Below are 23,622 nucleotides of genomic sequence, written 5' to 3' on the forward strand. Positions count from 1 at the left end.
AAGGTTGCCTTTAAGACTAGAGAGAAAAATCTTACTCTGGAAGTTTATGTCTGTGTGCAGATAAGGTTTTTCATATTTACAAAGATAAGAGTATGTCTAAGTTTGGTACTGTGGTGCTAATACTTGTTCAATGTAGAAAGCCCTGAGAAAGTTGTTTTTTTCTTTTGGAGGAGAACAGGAATAGGATACTGCCTGAGGCACTGGTGAGGAGAGGGAAGGTTAGGGGAGATATGAGGAAAAGCCTTTGGCTACAATTCTAGCCTGGCCTCAGGCAAATGCCTTCTCCCAGAAGCAACTGTTAGGATGCAGATACTCAAAGGAAAGAATCATGTAAAGGTGGTAGACCAACCACAAATCACTAGCCAATATTAACATATTACCCAGTATGTGAGTATACATGAAGAGAATACAGCAAACATTGAAAGAGTAGAAGCCATTGATAGTCACTCAGTGCATGGTATGTATGTCCTGCATGTAAAGCCTTTTTAAAAATTTTGGTGCTGGTCCTGGGGCTTGAACTCAGGGCTCGGGCACTTTCCCTGAGTTTTTGTTTCAAGGCTACTGCTCTACAACTTGAGTACAGCTCCACTTCTGGATTTTTTTTGTTAATTTATCAGAAATAAGAGTCTCACAGACTTTCCTCTTAGGGTGGCTTCAAACTTCGATCCTAGATCTCAGCCTCCTGAATATCTAGAATTATAGGCATAAGCCACTTATGCCCAGGTTTAAAGCCTTTTTAGAAGATACACTCCATTTTGAATCTAGGGAAACTCAGAGAGTAGAAGAGAAAAAGTCTTTCAATAGAAAACTATGTATTTTTCAGAGCACACTGGTCATCTGATTAAAACCCATGGGACCTATTTTACAGTCCTGTGAGTTGTGGAAAACTGGGAGCTAAACAAAATAATTCTTGTGATTAGATGCATAACAAATTCTGTCTTGTCTTGGTGGTCCAATTGATTCCCTCTCCCACTCTGGATGAAGTTAATTTTGCCTCTATTTGCACATTCATTTCAATATTCTTTGATTTCAACTTTGGACTTGTTAGACGAGTCTCTTCCCTGATGAATGCAGTAAAGTTTTTGACACGAGTTCATTTTATGTCTGTGGGAGTGACATGGTTTTACCAGGTTTTGCAAATTCTTTGAACAAGTATCTATTCAGTATCTATGGTGCTGATATAGATACACAGCTAGGTTGTGTTTGCTCTTGAATTTAAGGCATTTAGCTTCAGAGGAAACTTTCTGAAGTAAATTGGAATATATGTCTGGTTTAAACACACACAAGTCTTTCCATGGATATTTCTTGTGTTTAAACTAAATTCTCATGTCACTAAACCAAGGGAAAGATATGCAGTTGAATTATATGTTCTTCCACAAACACACACTCTAAGAGTTAACAGAAGCAAATGGAAAGCTAGAAATATGTTCTATAAACTCGTTCACGTTTCCACTGAAGTGTTACAGACTTTCAATAGTAGGTAAAAGGAAGTAGGTCTTCTCATAGTCATAAGTAAATAGCATCATCCTCATTTTGTTGATGGATAGCACGAGCAACAAAGAAGAAAAGAAATATCTTAATGTCTAAGAACAAGAAGAAAAAATTGAGATCTGGGTCTCCCGTCTTCCATCTTAAAATTTTATTAATATTAATTTCAACATTGTAGTTAGCATAACTAGATTTCTCTATTGAAATTTTATGCTTTCCACTTGAAATATTGTGAAATTTCACTTTCCAGTAATGTCCTAGATATTTGAAAATAAGATGTGGTTTTATAGAGCATGAAACTCTGAAATGTGCCTCTTCATTGTGGACGAATCAGATTGAATAGTCTGATTCCAGATAAGGAATTGAATAATTTCATATATTTCATGGCTAATATATAATCATAGAGCATCTTTCTAAAATGATGGAAAGAAAAGAGGTTTTTGGAGAAAATTCTACATAATAATGATCAACTACAAAATAAGATATAAAAAAATCTTAAGCCCAGTTCCCTCAAGTCTCAGGCCCTAAAGATATAGCAACCATTTCTAGAAGATATTTACATACATATTTTGCTGTATATAAAATGTACATTTATCTCTCGGGTAAAGATCATTTAATTCTCATGCAATGGAATTCTATTTAACATTTAAAACAAATGAAAGAGGGCTAGGAACATGATTCAGTGCTAGAGTACTTGCTTAACATATTTAGGATTTGGGTTTAATCCTCAAAACTCAGAGAGAAAGGGAAGGAAAGAGGGAAGGAGGGAAAGGGTGAGTGAGAGGGCTACAAAAATTTATCTCAAGATTTATTAACCAAATAAAGCAAGAAATTTAGTCTTTTCTTAGACATATTGCAAATATTTCCTCAGTTGGCCTTTCAAGTTCATCATGTTATTTTCATCATAATCTATGGAAAATTTGAAACATTTACTGTTAATTGAAATAATTATTGTTAGCTTACATATGGTAAAACATGGCAAGTCTCAGATTTGTGCAATGAAAGGTTAATTGAACTACATAACTAAAAGACTTTAAAATTTTAAAGACATTGAATTACAGATAGAACAGTGTGCTTTTCTGTATCTCATTGTCATTTTGCTTGTTATATGCTAATATGGCTATCTTAAGTTGTTCCTAATGATATTATTATTTTATTTTATTTTTGGCAAAATCAAATGATTTTTTTAAATGCAGATTTGTCTATTTGTTTAAAAGCATTGAGCCCTGTCAGCCTCTAGGGGGCAGCCAAGTGACTTCCTCATTTTTTGGCTCTCATTTTAACGAAAATCAGTTTTTCTACTAATGTTGGTAATTCCTTTCATACATACAGTCAAAGGTATGTATATTGTTATTAAAAATTAAGACTATCCATGTGAAAAATTTCTGTTTCAAAACAAGGCAGAGCTTTCTGTCTTATGTAGATGGCTTCCTCTTCAGAACCTGTCCTAGATTTTTTCCCTATCTCCCCATATCTCTTCTCTGTAGGACTTGGGTGTCACCAACCTTAATACAGGGAACATCTAAGACCTGTCACAGGCCTGGACATCAACTGGCACCTTTCCCCAATGTTTTTGGTTAAGTACAGAGACTGAATTGTTAACCATTCAAGTGTAACCCCATCTACTCTACCATCTCCAACTCCCACTCCTTTCTCTAGCCCAGAATTGGCCGGGGTTTGTTGCAGTCATCCTCCTGTGTATCTTGGTGTCTCCATGATAGTAGATAGCAATGTCTTTAGTAAAGGGCTCCTTGGTTTACTCATTATGTAGTCATACCTCCTAAATGATGAAGGATGTAGGGGAGTCTCAAATGTACTGTTTCCCTGTGAAGTGTTGCTATTTGTAGTCTACAACAAGGAATTGATCATGGGCAGATTAACAGGAAAACGAACATGCAAATTCCTTATAAGCACAATCCTTTGAGTATGAAACTCAAGGAAGGTCAACATGGTCTACCAAAGGGATAAGCGGTTGTGTTTCTGGGGAAAGGAGTCATGGGCCATGGAAAGTTGGTGGTGGAGGGTGCACAGCAGCAAGCTTTGCCTTATGGCAGATAAAGTCTCTCAGACAATAACCAACTGTGCTCATCTCTACCTGGGCAGGTGTCAAACCCCCAATCTTAATAGCAAAGTCTGTTTATACTAGCTGACTCTATACCTTATGATGTAGATTTCCTTTATACATGCAAATTTTATCACAATAAAGTAACCTTTCAGAATCCATCTTGCGCCTGTGGAGGTTTCTGTGCAGTTTCTCCAAATATCCATCTTGAAATATGTCAAAGAAATATATTCTGGGGTGGTCTATTTGGGGGTTCCATCAATGTATACTGGTATGAATGAACAATTATAGAGAGTTCGGACTTTTATATTTTCTTTTCTCAGAATGTTAACTCTGTGACAATGAAACATCAAAAAGGGGCAGTGACATTTCACTTTAAATAAAACTCATGGCTGTGCTACAAGCAGGAATGGAGGGCAGGAATGGAGGGCTCTAGGCAAAGGAGTTGTCCTCAATGCCTGTGGTAGAAGACATTGCCTTCCTTCTCAGACACTGCAAACAAGACTGCAGTTGTCATTTACTATACCAAGACAGACAATGCAAATTGCCACAAGTTCAGAATGTGGCTATGCATGACAGAAACTAGCTGAGGGAGGAAAACTTAGGAGAGAGAGGGGAGGAGTGAGGGGGGAGAGAGAGAAATCATGGGTTTCATCCTCAAACCAGCAAAAGAAGAAAACATGTGACAGCATACCTATCTTCATGGGAAGATTACAGTAAAATGGCACACAAGATATCAGCATTGATTTCTATTTTGTAGCCCTGAACTTTGGGCTACGGGCAAGATTAGAATAAAGTATCCTTATATTGCAAGTGAGAAAAGCAAGACTGTTTGCTCATCAGTAAGAGCTGAGTTGTGAAGGCAATCTTGGCGTGTGATCTTGGGAAAACAATATTTGATGCTACTTTCTAATAATCTGTAAATATTCCTGAAAGAAACATGTACCCTGAGAAGTGATAATTCCTAAATCCATACACTAGGCAATTATACAATCTACAGTGTAAAAGAAGCTCATTACCAAGAGCAAGATGAAATAAAGACCTATGCAAACAATTTCTTCGGCATTTTCATTTCCTTGCAGTTTGAGAAATTTGAGACAGCTCATTTTAGTGTTCCTTCTTGAATTTTTTAACTTTCTTTAAATCTCCTGGTGAGTATGTTTCTCTTTCCTTCATTTCATTTCTGATAGCTTGATGAACATAATTTCACAATAGAAAAATCAAGGTATTTATACGCTGATATTGTGCTCCTTGTGATTGTGATTGTGTGTGCATGTGTGTGTATTTTGAGTGTGTGTTTGTGCTCATGCATGCACATGCGCACCAGTATAGGGCCTTAAATTCAGAGCCTGAGCACTGTCCCTTAGCCTTTTTGCTCAAGCCTAGTGCTCTATCACTTGAGCCACAGCTCCATTTCTGACTTTTTGTTGGTCAATTAGAGATAGGAGTTTCACAGATCTTCCTTGGGCTGGCTTTAAACTGTGATACTCAGGTCTGTTTCCTGAGTAGCTAAGATTACAAGCCTGAGCCACTAGCAACAAATATGCTCATGATTGTCTGATGTAAAACTCTTTGAAACAAAATGGAAGCCCATTAATATTAAGGATTCAAGAGGTAGTCATGGTGGTAAGATTAGAAATATCTAAAATGCACTGTGTGAAGGATTTCAAACTTGTTTGGCCGATCTGAGTCTCTCCATTCACGGAAGGACTAGGACAAAGACTTGAATTTGAGCAGTTTCCTGGAGAAGTATAATCCAGGCCTTTCTATTCTCAAGAATCCACGCATTGTATTTAAACTGTCCTTTAGTTAATTGCGGTTTCCTTCTGCAGTAGATGCAGGCACTCTTTGTAAGGCATTGCACCGTGTTGTTTAAGAGCCACTGCCTTCCGTCCTTAGCATTTAGGCAATGAAGCTTAGAATTCTCCTGTCTCCACCTCCCAAATGCTGGGAGTAAAGGTGTGTACCACCACTCCTGGCAGTCTTACCTATTTTTAACGTCTCACATAGTTATGTCACTTTTGCTACAGTAAAGAAACCAATGATTGCACCTTCCTACTAACTAAACTCTGGATTGCATATAGGTTTCACCTGCTTCCCTGTCAATGTCCTTTTCCTGTTGTAGGAGACATTTCAGGCATCACAATGCATTTGGTCGTCTCCTCAGCTCTGTGACAGTGCCTTACTCTTGCCTTATTTTTCACAGCCTTGACAATTTCGAGGTGTGCTGGTGAGATAGTTGATAGAATCTCACCCAAATGAGGTGGGTCTGACATTTTCTTCACCATTAGACTAGTTATGTATTTTCATCAGGAATATCACAGAAGGGATGTTCCTTTCTCATTACATTATGTCAGCAGTACATGTCATCAACAGGAATGATCACTTATGAAGTTCACCTTCATCACTCGGCCAGGGTAGCTCTTGCTAGCTTTCTCCTTTTATGTCCTTTGTGGAGCAAGACATAAAGCAAAGCTTACACCCATTGAGGGGAAAGCTTCACCACTTATAGGGAATATCTGCAACAATTATTTGCAATGCTTCTGTAAAGAATAATCTCTCTCCCCCTTCAACTGATTATATCATTTATTTATATCACTATGGACTCATGTCTATTTACTTTTTACATTGTTTGATAAACATTATTTTGCTACCCAAATTTCCTGACATATTATGCCGACTCCTTTTTACCAGCATTTCCTTTCTTTTCCCCTCTTATTTTCCTATCTCTTGCTTCTCTCGTTTCCCCCTCCATTTCTCCCTCCCTCTGTTCCCTTTACTGAAACAGAGATTGCTACGTAGCCCAGAGTAGCCTCCAAGTTAGTATTATCCCATCTCAACCTCCTGAGTGCTGGGAATACAGGCATGTGCCATTACTCTGGGCAGCATTTCCTTAATTTCTGGAGCTATAAGATGCTTCAAGCTATCTTGTATGGTCCTTGTTCCAGTACCATAATCAGCTATTTCTTCAAGGTGTTGCTTCTTTTTATTGAGTGGAAAATGGCAAAACTCCTTCAATTTAATAAGAGTTTAATAAGAGTCATTTGACTTAACCAGAAAGTTGATCCCATACATTGATTCCAATTATAATGATTTATTGGCAGAAAACTCACTTATGATACATAATAATAAGTACTTGTATTGGGGTTAAATGTGATAGAGCTACATGACATCAGTGTTCAGAACTACAAAAAGTGGTTGAAGATTTCCTTTTTGCCAGCTGGAGTAAACTCTGTCAGACCATGTTTTATCATTTGTAGCTAGTTTCCCATGAGAGGGAAAGATGAGCCATTTTGATTTTTTTTAATTGTGAAAATACTGTATGGAGGGGTTACAGTTACTTGAGCAAGGTAATGAGTCCATTTCCTGTCAAGCATTGTTGCCTCCTCCTTTGTTTCCCCTTCCCATCCCTCTGCTGGAAAGGAAATTCCATGCACAGCACTGTGGGCAGAATGTTTAGGTACCACAAAATTCTTCTTGAAGCTTAATTCATATTGGGATGTCACTTGGAGGACTGTCCCTTGAGAAGTAATTCAGATCTAAGGTAGAATCCTCACGAATGTGATTAATCCCATTTGGTTTGGGAGCTCATTCCCTCAGTCCCAGTACTCAGAAGAACACACCAAAACCCTGCTTAAAGGAATCAGAAAGCAAAGAAGGAAGAGGTGGTGGAGGAGGAAGCTATGAAAGAGGAAGTTGTGGAGTAGTAGGAGAAGAGAAGGTATGGGCGAATTTGCTTTATTTCTGTGCTCTCTTCCATGTGAGGATACAATGACAAGATGGCCATCTACAAACAAATTGGAGAAATGAATGGTTCTTTTTTTCTTCCATCTTTTTGGTGATGCTGGGGATGGAACCATGGGCTTATGCATGTTGGGCAAGTGGTCATGAGCCATATCTCCCTTAAACCATCCTGTCTGTTGTATTTATCACAGCAGCCTGATTAAAGACACAAACCAAGCATCATCTAGAGATCATCTTGAAGATATATTATTACCAATAGATCTTAATCATGTCTAACATTACGTAAAAATGTAGTTTATAACCACAGTGCTCAACTCAATGATTGGGATACAATGCAGTTGGAAATACTGAGAAAGTACTCCACACCAATCAGCACTGAAGAGAAAGCCAGCTTCCCTGGGTTTGCCGGTGGGACAGGTGTGCTGCTTCAAACATTTGCACAACCAGAAATGAATTAGAGTATAAGTTTTTAAACTTGTGCCAAGAAGTAGCACTCGATGAATATCTTCATGTTTCTGCATGGTCAGGGCTTTCTAAGTAAACAGCTCTGGTGCTAGGATTAAAAGACAAATGAATAGAAAAACCTATAGATGGAGATCTTGCCAGGCACTGTTGGTTCACGCCTGTAATCTAGCTACTCAGGAGGCTGAGATCTGAGGATCATAGTTCAAAGCCAGCCCGGGAAGGAAACTCCATGAGGCTCTATCTCCAATAAACCACCAGAAAACCAGAAGTGGTGCTATGGCTCAAGTGGTAGAGCACCAGCCTTGAGCTGAAATGCTGAGGGATAGTGCCCAGGCCCAGAGTTCAAGCCCCATGACCACCACTAACAACAACAACAAAAATGGAGAGCTTGGCAGTAAAATATCATTGTATTTCTCCCTGGAGCCCATGTTTATATTCCAGAGTGACACTTTCCCCTCTATTGTTATGCAAGATATATATGTATATATTTACAGCTAAGAGCAATCATCACCTTTTTTTTTTTCCTCCAGAGGGGAGGATGGACAGTTGTAACACACGGTCCTACATGAACTAAAGATTTCATAATTACAGGGTTCCTCTTTGGTGAGCCAAAGCCCTCTAATACAGTAGACACATCTGGCTCTCATTGATTTACCCCTGAAACTGGGGCTTTGGGAAAAGCTTTACTTTGGCAGTCTGCCTCTGATTCAGAGGTCTATAATGTATGCATTCACATATGTACACACACATCCATTAGGGGGAAAGCAAGGTAATTTTTCAGACCTTTCCCAATCTGACTCAACATTGAGATGAAATCCAATGGCCAAGGAAACAGCAGTTGCATTGCCATGATACCTTCTGGTTTGGTGATTCGGGCAAGTATTTCCCTTGATTAGTCTGCAATCACATGGGACTTGCTGATAATATATTGTGAAAATTACCCCCATTAGAAGCACTTAACATACCCAGCTCCAAAATTTTCACCAGGAAAAGAAATGCCTTGACTTATTATGGTATGTAATTAGAAAACAAACTCTGACTTGTTTAAGCAAGGCATATCTCAGAACAGACTTTAGCCAAAGCTGGGCCTTCAATACCGCTGCTAGTTGACTCTCAGCATGTCAGGATAGACCTCAGAGTGAGTGTTTATTTGAGTTTTTGAGCCAATTTCCTGTGTTTCATTCTGTTTCCTGTTTCCACTAACACCAATTGAAAAGAATGGAAGAATTAATCATAACACTTTGTACCTCTTTTGCACATTTTTTCCTCCTAAGGAGCTAAAATTACTTCACACTGAGAACTTCAGAGATCATGAGAAGGAAGCCTCTGAGGGGGGTAGACTGCCAGTATTCTCATCATTGTCAGGAAGAAGGAAACAAGACCACAGAGGAGATACTTGCTATGGTTTCACTAGAAAACAGCAATATGGCTTAGTTCATGGGATATCACTGTAGAGAATATAAAGAAGCCCAACATTGTCACATTCTATATCATGTAAACTTGTTCCTATTACTCTTTGTAAAACAGCAATGGGAAATTCTCATACAACAGAAATGGAAGAGAACTGTATTTAAATTACAGAAATATCATGACTTTCCATGAGTGGTGGTTGTGCATGTCTGTAATCCTATCTACGTGGGAGGCAGAGATTGGGAGGATTGAGATTTGCGGTCTTCCCAGGTATAAAAAGTTAGCAAGCTTTCACCTCAATCAATAAACTGGTATGTTAGTATGCATTTGTAATACCAGCTACTTGGGAGGTATGGATAGCAAGATATGTATCTGAGGCTGACCCAAATGTGAGACATCACCAAAAAGAATAAAGCAAAAAGCAGGGCTCTTCAGGAAGCTGAGATCTGAGCATCTTAGTTTGAAGCTAGCATGGGAAGAAAAGTCCATGACACTCCTATCTCCCATTAACTACCAAAAAATTTAGACATGGAGCTTTGGGGTAAGTGGTAGAGTGCTAGCCTTGAGCAGAAAAGTTCATGGACAGCACCCAGATTCTGAGTTCAAGCCTCAGGACCAGCACACACACACACACACACACACACACACACACACACACACACACACACACACACACACACACATAGAATAAAGCTAAGAAAAATGGCTAGAGGTATGGCACAAGTGGTAGAGTGCCTGCTTAGTAAGTTCAAATCCCAGCACTACCAAAAAAGAGACAATGATTTATTTTATTTTCATGCCTCTCTGGAGGATAACTACGCCTGATATCCTCCACATATCATCGGTTCATCTAAGCAGGATGCAGGTCTGTTAGCTAAATCATGCACATCAAATTCTAATGGAAAATGTCAATGAAATTTCTTAAACAAATATTATAATTATTTTTCTCATTTAGGATGCTGAAGTGGTTATAAGTCATATCTGATACATGAACCCACATAACAGTACAATTAGAGATATTTATTCACTTAACCTTTGGCTTGCTGGTTGCTGATGTTTAAATGTCATACATTCAGTGAGATATTTTAGTAAAGATGCACTTATATGACCATGTTTTTCACTAGATTATATGTATTTGCATATGTGTATACATATAAATATATATAAATGTAAATATATATTCCATTAAAATCAATGTTTGCCCATTTGATGGGTATAGCACACTCCACTGAGAAGACACAGTCTAAAGGTGAAGGCCAGTTCCATCTGTGCCACAAGTTCCCCTTCCCGTCCATTCGAGTTCCAGTCTTGCCTACACTGAGGGTTTATCAAGGACATTCCTCAATATTCTGGCCTCTAATTCGCCCACACAGCTTGATCTTCCACTGCTTTTCAAATCCTATAGAGTTGAGGTAAGACTTTTGATCCCTATTCCTCAAATATCCAAGGACTTTTCCATCTCAACAATTTCTTCATAACAGCATCATCTTTGGCTTGGTTGGAGCTCTCTTTTCAATGACACAGTTACAACAAATACATACTAGCACTAAAGCAAAAGTTTCAAGAGTTTGCTCTAAGTGGATAGTAGGTTTGCTATGACTCCATCACCATTGGATTTCTCTCCTTCCACACTGATGACAGCAATGATGTTTGACTTGGCCATACCGTAATGCATTCCTTCTCCATTTTCTTTTGAAGAACCATGCACCTTGACTCCACCTGCACTCCAGGTACATGTTTGGGTCAATCAACAAACTTGTACCTGTGGTGAACATATGACATACCTGACCAGTCATTGTATCTCATCAGGCATGACCACATACTCTGTGAGATGCACTGCAAATGAAAATGTAGGACCTTTGGTTCAAAAGTTAAGAATTTCTACAGGGTCATTGTAGATGATTCAAGCAAGCATAGGGCCCTTCTAATCATGGGACAGCCTAAGAAATACATGTTCATGGACAACAGGATTCAATGAGAAAACAAACACATATTTTTTTCCTAAAATTTCATTGTAAATATTGAATTTTATCAGTCTTTAATTGGTTGACAAAATAGGAACATCTGGAAAGATTTTTAAATATTTAGACTTATTTCCCTAATGTCAGTGAAAAAGCAAAAACAGTTAAGAATCACGATTTTCATTTGACCAAAAAATTGGTGTTAGAGCTGTCAGAAAAAAATTGAGAGAAGGTGAAACACTCGAGAGAATTTCTACTCTCAGATTCTGGGAGGTGACAAAAATACATACACACCAATTATTGTCCAGACACATGTCATGTAAAAATGTAGTGTTATTTTTGAGAGTCATTGGAGATAGCATATTTGAGTCTAATGATACTTGCCTTTTCACCTCGAAAATTTTATCTTATTTTCCTGTTTGGCTCACAGTATTTTGGCAAAATTACCTCTTTGCCATATTAGTTAATTAGTGTGTGTGTGTGTGTGTGTGTGTGTGTGTGTGTGTGTGTGTGTGTGTGTGTGTGTGTGTGTGTGTGTGTGTGTGTGTTGCTGAAGATCCAACCCAAAATCTTGAGCATTATAAACAAGTGTTATACCACCAACCTAGATCCTCAGTCTTTTTTGTTGCTGTTGTTTCATTTTAAAGAAAATTTTCAGTATTTTTTTTCTTAAAATGAAGAGTCCTTATTATAACATCAAATTAGTACAAATTCTATTCACTATTTCTCCTTTAAAGTCACTTAGGTAACTAATTTCTTTGTTCCTTACTAAATTCTCTATTGCTACCCCCTTTCTCCTTAATCAACCCCAGTCCTGGCTGTTCATTTCTACATATCTTGGAGATGTTAATAACATTGTATGACCTTTTTGAAACTCCAAAGAAGTAAGCTTTGGATAAGAAAACAGAAGCACATGAGGGGGATTGGGGGTGATAGGGAGGGTGGGGGTGAGGGGGTAGAGAGGGGAAGGGATAGGAAGGGGAAACAAAGGAGGCGGCTACAATGCTTGATAAGAAATGTACTCACTATCTTGCCCATGTAATTGTAACCCCTCTGTACAGTATTTTCACAATAATAAAAAAAGAAAAGAAAACAGAAGCACATATGTGGATATAAGTTTGGGACAAAAAATGTTAATTATGGAATCAAAAACCTTTTATATTTAAAAGGAAATAGTGGCCAGTTACGCTGATATTGCCTGATATTTTATAGTAAGAGTTAACTCAGTATTTTTTTTCAGTGGATTCTGAAAAAATATCATGAATTGGTACTAAGTGGATTTTGTCACTTTCCAAACTTGATAAATCATCTGTTTGAATGCACCCTGTAATTGCAAAGCATTTGCAAAAGAAAACTCTTTTATTTCCTTGCTGAAGAAAATCTTTGTTTTCTAAGAATGAAAAGTAAAAAACAGGGAGAGCAGATTGCAGATAGGGTAGACATTTTTATTTTTAATGGAATAAAATCCAACTTGAAGACATCAACTTTTCCCCTTAAATTGATAATTTAGTATACTCTCTTTTTATTAGTAAATATATATTTTATTGTAAAGATACTGTACAGAGGGGTTACAGTTACATGAGCAAGGTAATGAGTACATTTCCTATCGAGCATTGTTACTCCCTCCTTTGATTGCCCATCATTCCTTCCCTCTCTACCTCCCCAACTCTTCCCTCCCCCCACAATTTGTAAAGTTCATTTTCAACATAGTGTCTTCTACATCTCATTGCTACAATGGATCAACCTGTATCCTTATTTCAGCATTTTGTTATTTCCCTTCCCCTCCCCAAATTAGAAAAATATATATACAAGATGCAGGGTACCAATATCAAATACAATAAAAACAGGGGTTATACCATGGGGGAAGAACATACAAAAGAAACAAAAATCACATAGTACCTTATAAGTACATTAAAAGCAAAAGCAAGAAAGATAAGATAAAACCTCTTGAGTTCCTATCTTGCAGTTCATTTAGCTTAGCATCATCTTATCAGGTCATATGTACATAGCTTTTGACCTTTTCTGCTTGTCTTAGACGTATACTAGTTATTGCAAATAAGGGAAACCATGAGCCACTTGCTTCACTTAATATAATTTTTTTCCAAGTCTTTCCATTTCCTAACAAATGGGATGATGTCATTCTTTCTGATGGCGGCATTGAATTCCACATTTTCTTGATCCATTCATCTACTGAGGGGCATTTGGGTTGTTTCCCTATCTTAGCTATTGTGAATAATGCTGCAATAAATATAGTTGTGCTGATAGCTTTAGTATGGCCTTGTTTGGGTAAATGCCCAGAAGTGGGTAGAATTCACATGTCCTCCTTGCCACACAATTATTTTTTTGTGAGTAGATGTTCATTTAAGAAAGTAGATGCCCTTTTAAATAAAAGTTACACATAGACTTTAACACAAGTAACAATCATGCCATAATTACAAAGGTCTTTTGCTATTTTTCACCTTTCCCATATGCTTGTTACATCCCATATGTAATTCTTTCTACTACTCCAATATTTGGAGGGGGGGTCATTTTTTTCTCTGATGCATTACTGCCTTACTAGAAGGTATATTAATTTTGGAAGGAATTGGAAATGAAACGTCTCATGATTCAAATTTGACCTGGTAGGGAGTATGAAGTCTAAAGAACTTTTTTGTGCCAGAGATTTATCTTGAGTAATGGTGTGCAAATTTGGACAACTTTGAAAATTAACATTCAGCTACTTCTTCCTAATTTAAATGTGAACATCAGCATAACATTCAAGCATAAGTCCTGTAAAACAGTGGCATGACATGAACTTAATGCATGTACTCTTACAGGTTCATTCTTTAATGTTTTCCTTTTTTTGAATAAGCCTATCCAGTAACTACCTCTAGTGTTTTTTAAAGAGGCAATGCTCCTGCTCAGCCTTCTTATGAATATGGACAAAACATTGTACTTTTTCCCTGCTAGCTCCTTATAAAAGCAAAATGGTTTTGGCACAATGGTGCAACCAGTATTATTTCGCAAACAGAGCTTATATTTTTCAAGTCACATCGCTGCCTGGTCATGTGTCTTGAATTAAAAAGCCCAAAATGTCTGGTTTTTCTTGTAACCTTACAGTCACAAAGACTGATAATATTCATTGATATTGCCTTGTTGACATACAGAGAAGTTTAGCATCTAAATATCTGTAGACCATTTTCTTTGCTTTTCCTTTTTATCAGTGATGTTTTTAGACATAACCCTTTTCCTTCCCACTTCTAGATAATGTACCTTCAATGAGTATTTTAAGGAAAGCATTTGATAGTATTGCATGGGCAATTCATCTTGTAAGGATTAAAAGAAACAAGCAGAGATTCATTGTAACCCATGCAAAGATGGTACAAATGGTAGCTGTGACCATTATGCACGAAGCATTTAGCAGATGACTTTGGGAAGAATATTTAATGCTTGATATTCATACAATGTGGTGGATTGGCTTTTTGTATCCTTCAAATTTTCCTCAAATCTTGTTTTAAACTATATTCTATCAACATGACTGGTTGATTTCATCTTTATTAATTTGTTGTTTCATGCTAAAAAGAAGATATGAGCCATGAATGAAATGGCAGTAATTATCCCATGACAGAATCTGAGCTGCTTGCCTTAGTAAGAATAATCATCTCATGGGAATTGAATCCACCCCCTCAACCAATGACAATGATGACAGCTTCTCCAAAGTCACATTTTAGAACCAGAATTTAGATAACGAACAACCAGACCAGAGTTGGACCAAAACTACTTAACTGATGCCAATCTAATTCTTTCTCTATTTAAACTTAAGGCTCTTCCTAGCATTCTGAAGATGGACTAAGGTACTTCATTTCTTTTCCTTTCTCAATATGACCTTGTTGGTTAAATTATGTTCCTGTATTTCTGCTGTTCATTTTCCATTTGATTTCTGGGGGAAGTTAACAGGCTTATTTCATTGGAATTCTTTTCCTAGAGTAAAACCTCTGGCCCAGGACTCCATTAACAATAATATGTTAAAATGACACATTAACTTACATGCAATTTCATTTTATGAACATTAGTCTATGGACATTTTAATAGTATGCTATAGTCTTATGGGTTATTTTCTGAAAATTCTTTGGAGGGACAAACACTGTTGAAGTATTTTGCAGAAGAATATGAATGTTTGATTTGATTTCGGGGATTACTTAAGATATGACCATACATGTCTGTTAGTACCTATGTTTTCACCCTTGCTTGTTTGATTGTGGTGGTAAATCAATTGCTTACAGTAAGTTCTAGACAAGATAAATGCCTCTGAATTCATCACTTCATCTTATACTATACACAATATGTATTCATAGTATGTTTCAATTTCATTTTTTACCTTTTAAAAATTATTAACTTTATTATTATAGAGGTGATATACAGCAGGATTATAATTACATGAGTCAGTTAATGAGTAATTTCCTTTCATATAGTGTCACCTGTTCCCTCACTCTCTCCCAGTCCCTCCCTCAATCTCCACCTACCTGTTGTATAGTTTACTTTCCTCCATGTCCAATGAACTCTGCTGCACTTTTCACCATTTTGCCCTCGAGTTCTTCGCCCTCCCCCACACTTTAGCTAAGCTATGCATGCTAATAGGCTAATACACTATACATAAAGAAAAGAAGATAGAATCACAAAAACATAAACATTAATAATTTTTAAAAGGGAGAACACTTAAAAATGAATGTACTCAATACTGTATCCTGTCTGTATATCATTTTACTCTAAAAATAAACTACTTAATAAATAAAAAGTTTTACTAAAGGAAAAAGATCTCTTCTTTCTGTATCTTGGAGTTCATTTTGATGCATATATACATATATAACTTTATGTAAGTATGAAAAGGCAATAGGCATTGTACCTTTAATCCACCAGAACAGGCTACAATTCACCAGTCATGTGGAGGCTAAAGGTCGAGGTGGAGGCCCATGTACAGGATAAAGGTATCATAAAATTCTTTTACATCTTTCTCAGAAGCAAAAGAAGTTATGTAACACAATTGTTTACAAGAAATGGGGGGGGTGTAATGGGAAGCAGAGGTGGACACTCTGAATGTAGCTTTAGCATTGAAGAAAGAGAACAAACTCCACAGAGAAATAAAGCAGAGTGCCCCAGTCAGCCAGTGGCATGGGTTGGGAGCTAAAGCAAAGCTTTTCTGACATTTTTGAATGTCATCTACTAGACAAAATATGCTTTCTTTTTGATCTAACAAACATACATAAGCCAAACTATTTATTTATAGTGAAACAAAAAGTCAAAACCAATATTGACACTAAACACAGTGACCTTTGAATTCTACTTTCATCTAGGTTGTATCTACAAATGCTGGTTGAGACTTACTGAACTCATATCATGGGTCAGCAACAGGTCATGGCCACCATTTGAAAAACAGTGGCCCACATAACCTTAGAAGGCCCAGCCTTTGAAAGGAAGCATCACTTGGATTTCAGTAGCTCCTGACGGCATCAGTAAGCTTGGCCTTTGAGATTAGCTCTAGGTACCATAGAGTATTTTATTTGGCAATGAAACTGGATAGAAAATTTACATGTGTATATATCAGAAGTCTGTATAAAACACCTAGATGTTCCTAGACTATGCTTTTGATATGAAGTTAAATACAAATTAAAACATAATGTTAAGTACCAATTTAAATACATGCACAAACAATTTGTTTCTCCCTTGTAGGCCAGGCATTCTTTAAAGCAGAGCTGACTAGTGATCACATTCTACAATCTGATTTTATGTTTCTTAATATTTCTTTGGAATGGAATTTTTGGTATATTTACAACATGTACTGTGATCAAATTCACTCTATATTATTCTTTTTCAATCACTCTCCCACCTTTCCTTTTGAATATTCTGGTGGGTTTCATAGTGCTGTTTTCATATCTACTTATATACAATTGACATATAACTTCTATACTATTCGGCCCACATCAACATTTCTCTCTCTCTCTCTTTTTTTTTTTTTTTTTGGGGTCTGGTCGTGGGGCCTGAACTCTGGGCCTGGGTGCTGTCCCTCAGCTCTTCAGCTGAAGGCTAGCGCTCTACCACTTGAGCCGCAGCGCCACTACCATTTCTCTTTTTGCTGCTACTAGGATTTGAAATTAAGTCCTCAGGCTTCTTAGACAGCTGCACTCCCACCTACACCATACACGCGATACTTTAATATATGAGTTTACATTTTCAAATACACAAACTGATGTTTATATCCACAATAATGGAAAAGCCCAAAGATATCCCTTTTGGTTTTCTGACTTTTCCTGATATGTAAAATTATGAAACTAGGCTCTGCCTCTCTTGGTTCAGATTTTCCCATATAAATCTCTTGTCATCATAGCTGTTTAGGTAAGGTCACTCTTTCTGAGAATCACTTTAAAATGTTGTCAACATAGAGAAATGCACTTTACAGAATATTGGAAAGCTACATTCAGACGTTGTTTTTCAAGGGCATGATGTTTGTAAACATCCTTTTAAATGGAATAACATAGAACATTGGTAAATGTCCTTTGAGAATGCTGACATTGCCTGGGTACAAAATGTACAGGCTGCACGATACTGGAGCTTCGTTGAGCAAAATGATTGCTTTCTTTCTAATGTCCACAATAATGTTCACTTTTAATTGAAAGCTTAAGGAAATAAGAAGAAATACGTTAATTTTATATATATTTGATAGTTTATAAATTAGGTATTAAACTTGATTGAAAGTAATAGAGAGGAGAATCTAGTCATGTTCATTACTTACATTATTTACAAGGCAATAATTTGTGACTACATCTCTTTCCTTCTTCATTCCTTTGTTCCTTTGCTCCTTTTTTCCTTTGTTCTGTCCTTCCTTCCTTCCTTCCCTCCTTCCTTCCTTCCTTCCTTCCTTTTTTCCTTCTTCCTTCCTTCCTTTCTTTTCTCTTTCCTGTACCTTACACAATCTAGTCAAGTCCTGTACCACGGAGCTACACCCCACTCCTGATACCATCACTTAAAACCTCACAATAGAATGAAAATTCAACTGAGCTTTGTCAGGTATATTCAATCCACAAAGGCAAAGTAAGGCTGCGGCCTTCATAGAGCTGGTGTTCATGCTATCTAGCAAGACTGAGGATTCTTAATACAGTGCTGGTGTCCAGCTTTACATGGGATGGGATGTGGGAACTGATGTAAGGATGTGGGGACTTGGGAAAGAGTGAGAGCTTTGGAGGAGAGACAAAATGCTGCATGGAGCATGTTATTGAAGTTTAAAGGACTGAACTAGGAGTATAAATATTAGAATACATGGAGGTCTCACAAAATTAGTACTGCATTGGACTGTGATTAGTAACCTAGACTAGAGAAAACCCAGATGTCCACCAGAATTCTCTGTAGCACAAAACAAAGTGAGGGTTATGTCTATAGATCCTTGAGAGTGAGCGCCAGACCAGAAAATACAGTGAAATAAAAAGGTGTTTTGTATGCTATTGATGATATTCAAAGAGGGTATATATATGCATATATATACACAGCCATATGTATGTATGTATGTATGCATATACATACGAATATACATGTATGTTAAAATGACATAAGTGAGGCATTGGTGGCTCACACCTGTAATTCTAACTATGTAGGAGGCTGAGATCTGAGGATTGAAGTTCAAAGTCAGCCTGGATAGAAAAGTCCATGAGGCTCTTATCTCTAATAAAGTACTCAACAAAAAGCCTGAAGTGGCTGTGGCTCAGGTGGTAGAGAGCTAACCTTCAGCACAAACAGGCTCAGGGGCAGTGCCCAGGCTCTGAGTTCAAGCCCAAGGACTGGCAAAAAAAATGACATGATAGAAGGAATAAAAAATAAAATAAAAATTTACCTAGACGTATACTAGCTATTGCAAATAAGGGAAACCATGAGACCTTATACCATGATGCTAAATGAAATGAACCCCAAGATAAGGACAAAAGAGGTTTGTTTCTTTGTTGCTGTTGTTTTTAATGTATTATGTGATACTTTGGTTTTTTTTATGTCCTTCTCCCATGGTATAACCCCTGTTGTCATTATATTTGTTTCCAGTGCCCTGCATCTTGTATATACATTTTTTTAATTTGGGGAGGGGAAGGGAAATAACAAAATGCTGAAACAAGGATACAGGTTGACCCATTGTAACAATGAGACAAGAAACTATGTTGAAAACGAACTTTACAAATTTGGGGGGGGAAGGGAGGAGTTGGGGAGGTGGGAGGGAAGGGATAGTAGGGGAAAAACAAAGGAGGGGGCAACAATGCTCGATAGGAAATGCGCTCATTATCTTACCCATGTAACTGTAACCCCTCTGTATGGTAACTTTACAATTAAAAAAATTTAAAAAATTACCTATAGGGGTAGACTGAACAAGGAGAAAACAGGGAAGGAAAAGACTCATTTGAATAAATTGCATTTTGTAGACCACTTTGGCACCAGAAAGATATTTTAGATTTATAAACCAAGATTCAATTCAGAAAGGGTATTTTTATAAATCAAAAGCAAAATGAAAGACTAGAACTTAACTTTGAATTGAGCTAGCAAAGTAAGCATAATTTTTTTTGCCAGTACTGGGGCTTGAACTCAGGGTTTAGGCTCTGTCCCTGAGCCTCTCTGTGCTCAAGGTTAGTACTCTATCACATGAGCCACAGCACCACCATGGTACTGAGGAATGGAACCCAGGGCTTCATGCATGCTAGGTAAGCACTCTCCCGCTAAGCCACAATCCCAGCCCCATAAGCACAAATTTAAAGTATACAAATTTAATTAGACATTACTAGTGGACTATCTCTAAGGACAAAAAAAACTATATAATATGTATAACCATTTTAAGTTGTATATATACTGGTTCCATAAGAGATACACAGAGCAAGTGGATGCAGATGTAAGATTCAAGCGCTTATATAAAAATCTTGTAGTTCTGAGTTTGAATTGGAAGTACAGAACCATATGCATTTTATATTAGAAAGCGCATATTTCCTAAGTATGATTACTGAAAAGACTTCAAATAACAATGTCCATCCTGGTAGTAAAAAGCACTCCTAGCTCCAAGATTTGGATTTAAAACACCATTTACTACTAAAAGCCATCAGGGTTTCCTGTATAAATAGGTGATCCATGGGATAAGATGATCTTGAAACATTTTGTTATATAATAATAAGTAAATTCACAGTGACATAAGAAAGCATCAGTGGTCACTTTTGGAGGATTCTAGGAAACCAATACATTATTTTGAAAACTGGTACATAATGTGAAAGGTGCAGGCATTTATTCTGCATCTCTCTCTCTCAATCTTTCTCTTTTTCTCTCTCTGGTACCGGAGATCATAATCTTTCTTTCATTTAAACTGTAATCAGTGTAACACAGCGTTGATGAGAATAAGGCTTTCCTCATTGAAATGCTGCAGGTAGAAAATGAAGATAGGCTGACAGAATTCCAATATCACAGTTTCCCATCACCTGAGGAATGAATGTTTAAACAAGAATCATTGATGGCTGCTACCATTACACGACACAGGGATATCATATGACTCCAAATAGAAATACTTAACATTGCCAATGAAATATTGCTCCTCAAAAGAAAAATACTGGACCCTTGTGAAATCTCTAGATCTAACCATGAAATCTCAGAAAATATAGGATAAGTAAAAGTTAAACAACACTATGAGCATATGGTAAACAAAACTCCATAAAAGAAGAAAACATATAAAACTAATAATACCTTCTGTTTTTAGCATTTAGGGAAACTAATTCTAGAGATCAAAAGAAATTTGAGAGCCATGTAAACCAACTGCTATGTACAGTTCTTATTTGGATAGAAATTTATCCACCCAAACACAGAACTAGATGAGGCTAGTGTGAGAAATTGAATACTTGGCGCTACTCAAGTCTCATTATCTTCTCTGGGTTTGATGATTGTATGGTCATTAAATACTGTGGAAATATTTAAAGATGATGAAATGATATGATGTCTTTGAACACTATTTCAAATTATCTAGTGGGGAGAAAAATGTGCAGGGGAGATAAAATAAAGCTGTCCATGTATTAATAATTATTGAAACTCCATAATGGGCATGTGGGATCTTTTCTAATTTTCTTTCATTGTATATATGCTTTATGTTTTCAATTATTCAAGGGAAATGTTATTTCTAAGACTACAGGAGTGAAAGGATAAGTGTGGTAGTAGATACCTATAATCTTTGCAGTATGAAGGCTAAGGAAGGAAAATTGAGGCTTTGGCTTTGGCCTGGGCCACATAGTGACTTCAAGACCAGTCTGAGCTACACAGTGAGATAAAAAAAAGTGGGGACTGGGAACTTGGCTCAAGTGGTAGAATGCTTGCCTAGCATGTTTGATGCCCTAGGTTCAATCCCAGAACTACAAAAATATAAACAAAGAGATAACAACAATGAAACTCTGTGCTTGATAATACCAGGTATTCAAGAGGCAGAGATCAGAGGCTTGAGTTTCAAAGCCAATGCAAGAATAAAGATGGGGCTGGGAAGGTGGCTCAGTGGTAGAGCGCTTGCCTTGCATGCATGAGGCCCTAGGTTTGATTCCCCAGCACCACATAAGCAAAAAGAAAAAAAGCTGGAAGTGGCGCTGTGGCTCAAGTGGTAGAGGGCTAGCCTTGAGCTGAAGAGCTGAGGGACAGTGCCCAGGCCCAGAGTTCAGCCCCCATAACCGGACCCCCCCCCTCAAAAAAAGAATAAAGATAATGAGTCTCCAGTTCAGCAAACAAGCAACAGTGTTAGTACACACCTGTCATACCAGCTACGCAGGCAGCATATGTAGGAGGATGACAATTTAAGGATTGAGTGGACAAAAATATAAGACTATCTAAAAATATAACTAAAGCCAAAAGGGCTGGGAGAATGGTTTATATAGTAGAGAGCTGTCCAGCAAGGGCAAGGCCCCCAGTGTAAAACCCAGTAAAGCCAAACAAAATTACTACAGCAAATGAATGAAATAACTAAAACTTATTTGTATGATACATTATTTACATGCTCAATTAAGAAAACATGGTCACATAACAATGCATATTTTACAAATCCACATAGACATAAAAGAATATTGAGGAAACAATGTTTTCCAAGGAGAGAAAAATGGCTTATACATACCTATATTCACACAAATACTTATGATAGATGTATATATATATATATATATATATATATATATATATATATATAGCATAAGCATTTACATGGATATATTTTATATGCTCACATATATTTACTTACATTCTAAGAGAGATAAATAAATTTCCATAGATGTGCACACATTCATAAGTAAACATTACGTTTTCAAGATGAAGCCTTAAGAGAATAAAACAAACATTATAATGTTTCAGGAATTGAGGATGATTATTAAATCTATCTTCTATACTCAACATCCAAAAGAAAAAGCACAAGTATATACAGGGAAGAATTTATTCTTGCTATACCATTTAACTTGGAAAATGAATACTTTTTAATAAAATAATTTAGAAAAATGCTTTCAAATTTGAGATTGCAAACATAGTCCTCTATTTCTTGTATTTCTCTTCTGAAATATTCAACAGCAGTACATCTCAGCAAATCCATAATATATAGTTCAAAATTTTTCTTATAATAATTTTCCTCATTCATAAGGGTCTATTCATCAGCAAGATAATAATACCTTTTCTATTTGGGGGCAGGGGACTAGGGTTTGAAATCAAGGCCTTGTCCTTAGTAGGCAGGTACTGTACTGCTTAAGCCACACAAATCCATTGTATTTTTTCTTTAATATCTTCTCAAGCTTCTTACCTGGGCCTGACATTGTAAAGTGATCCCCTACCTACAACCTTCAGAGTTGCTGGAGTGAAAGGCATGAACTGCCTTACCTGGCTTGTTGATTGGGGTGGGGCCTTGTTAACTTTTGGCTCAAACTTTTGGTTCTCAAATTACATTCCTCCTGATAGCTGCCTTCAGAGTAGCTGGGATCATAAATGTGAGTCACTGTGCACAGACTAAGATGTTAACATCTTTATGGTCATTATGAACCATTTAGGCTAGTGAAATTTATATTCATTTAACTTGGTTAACTGTTTTATTTCCATATCCAGTATAGGACATCAGAATATTAATAAAATGTATTATCAATTATAATATTTTAATTGTGGTTTTAAAATATTTATCTACATATGTGCCATTTCCTAATGTGTAATTATACTTACTTTTCTTAACATCATAAAGTATCTACTTAAGGTATACATGTGATTTCTTTTGAATCTACCTAAATTGTACCATTATGTAACTATTTAAATATTAAATATGTAAATAATAACAAAGTGTTAAAGGTTTTCAGGCTAAAAGATACAAATATCACTATATTATATATTCTTTTTTTTTGCCAGTCCTGGGGCTTGAACCATGGGCCTGGGCAGTTTCCCTGAGCTTGTTTTGTTCGAGGCTAGTACTCTACCACTTGAGCCACAGCACCACTTCTGGCTTTTTCTGTGTAT

At 36.9% G+C, this 23,622-nt stretch overlaps 1 protein-coding gene across 8 annotated transcripts in view; it reads right to left on the reverse strand.

The window, feature by feature from the left end:
- Positions 1–23,622, reverse strand: part of Frmpd4 (FERM and PDZ domain containing 4) — a 493,982-nt gene that overhangs the window by 124,234 nt on the left and 346,126 nt on the right. The window lies entirely within an intron of this gene.

This window comes from Dipodomys merriami, unplaced genomic scaffold, assembly GCF_024711535.1.
Source record: "Dipodomys merriami isolate MVZ:Mamm:240054 unplaced genomic scaffold, mDipMer1.0.p SCAF_3, whole genome shotgun sequence".
Lineage (NCBI taxonomy): Eukaryota > Metazoa > Chordata > Mammalia > Rodentia > Heteromyidae > Dipodomys > Dipodomys merriami.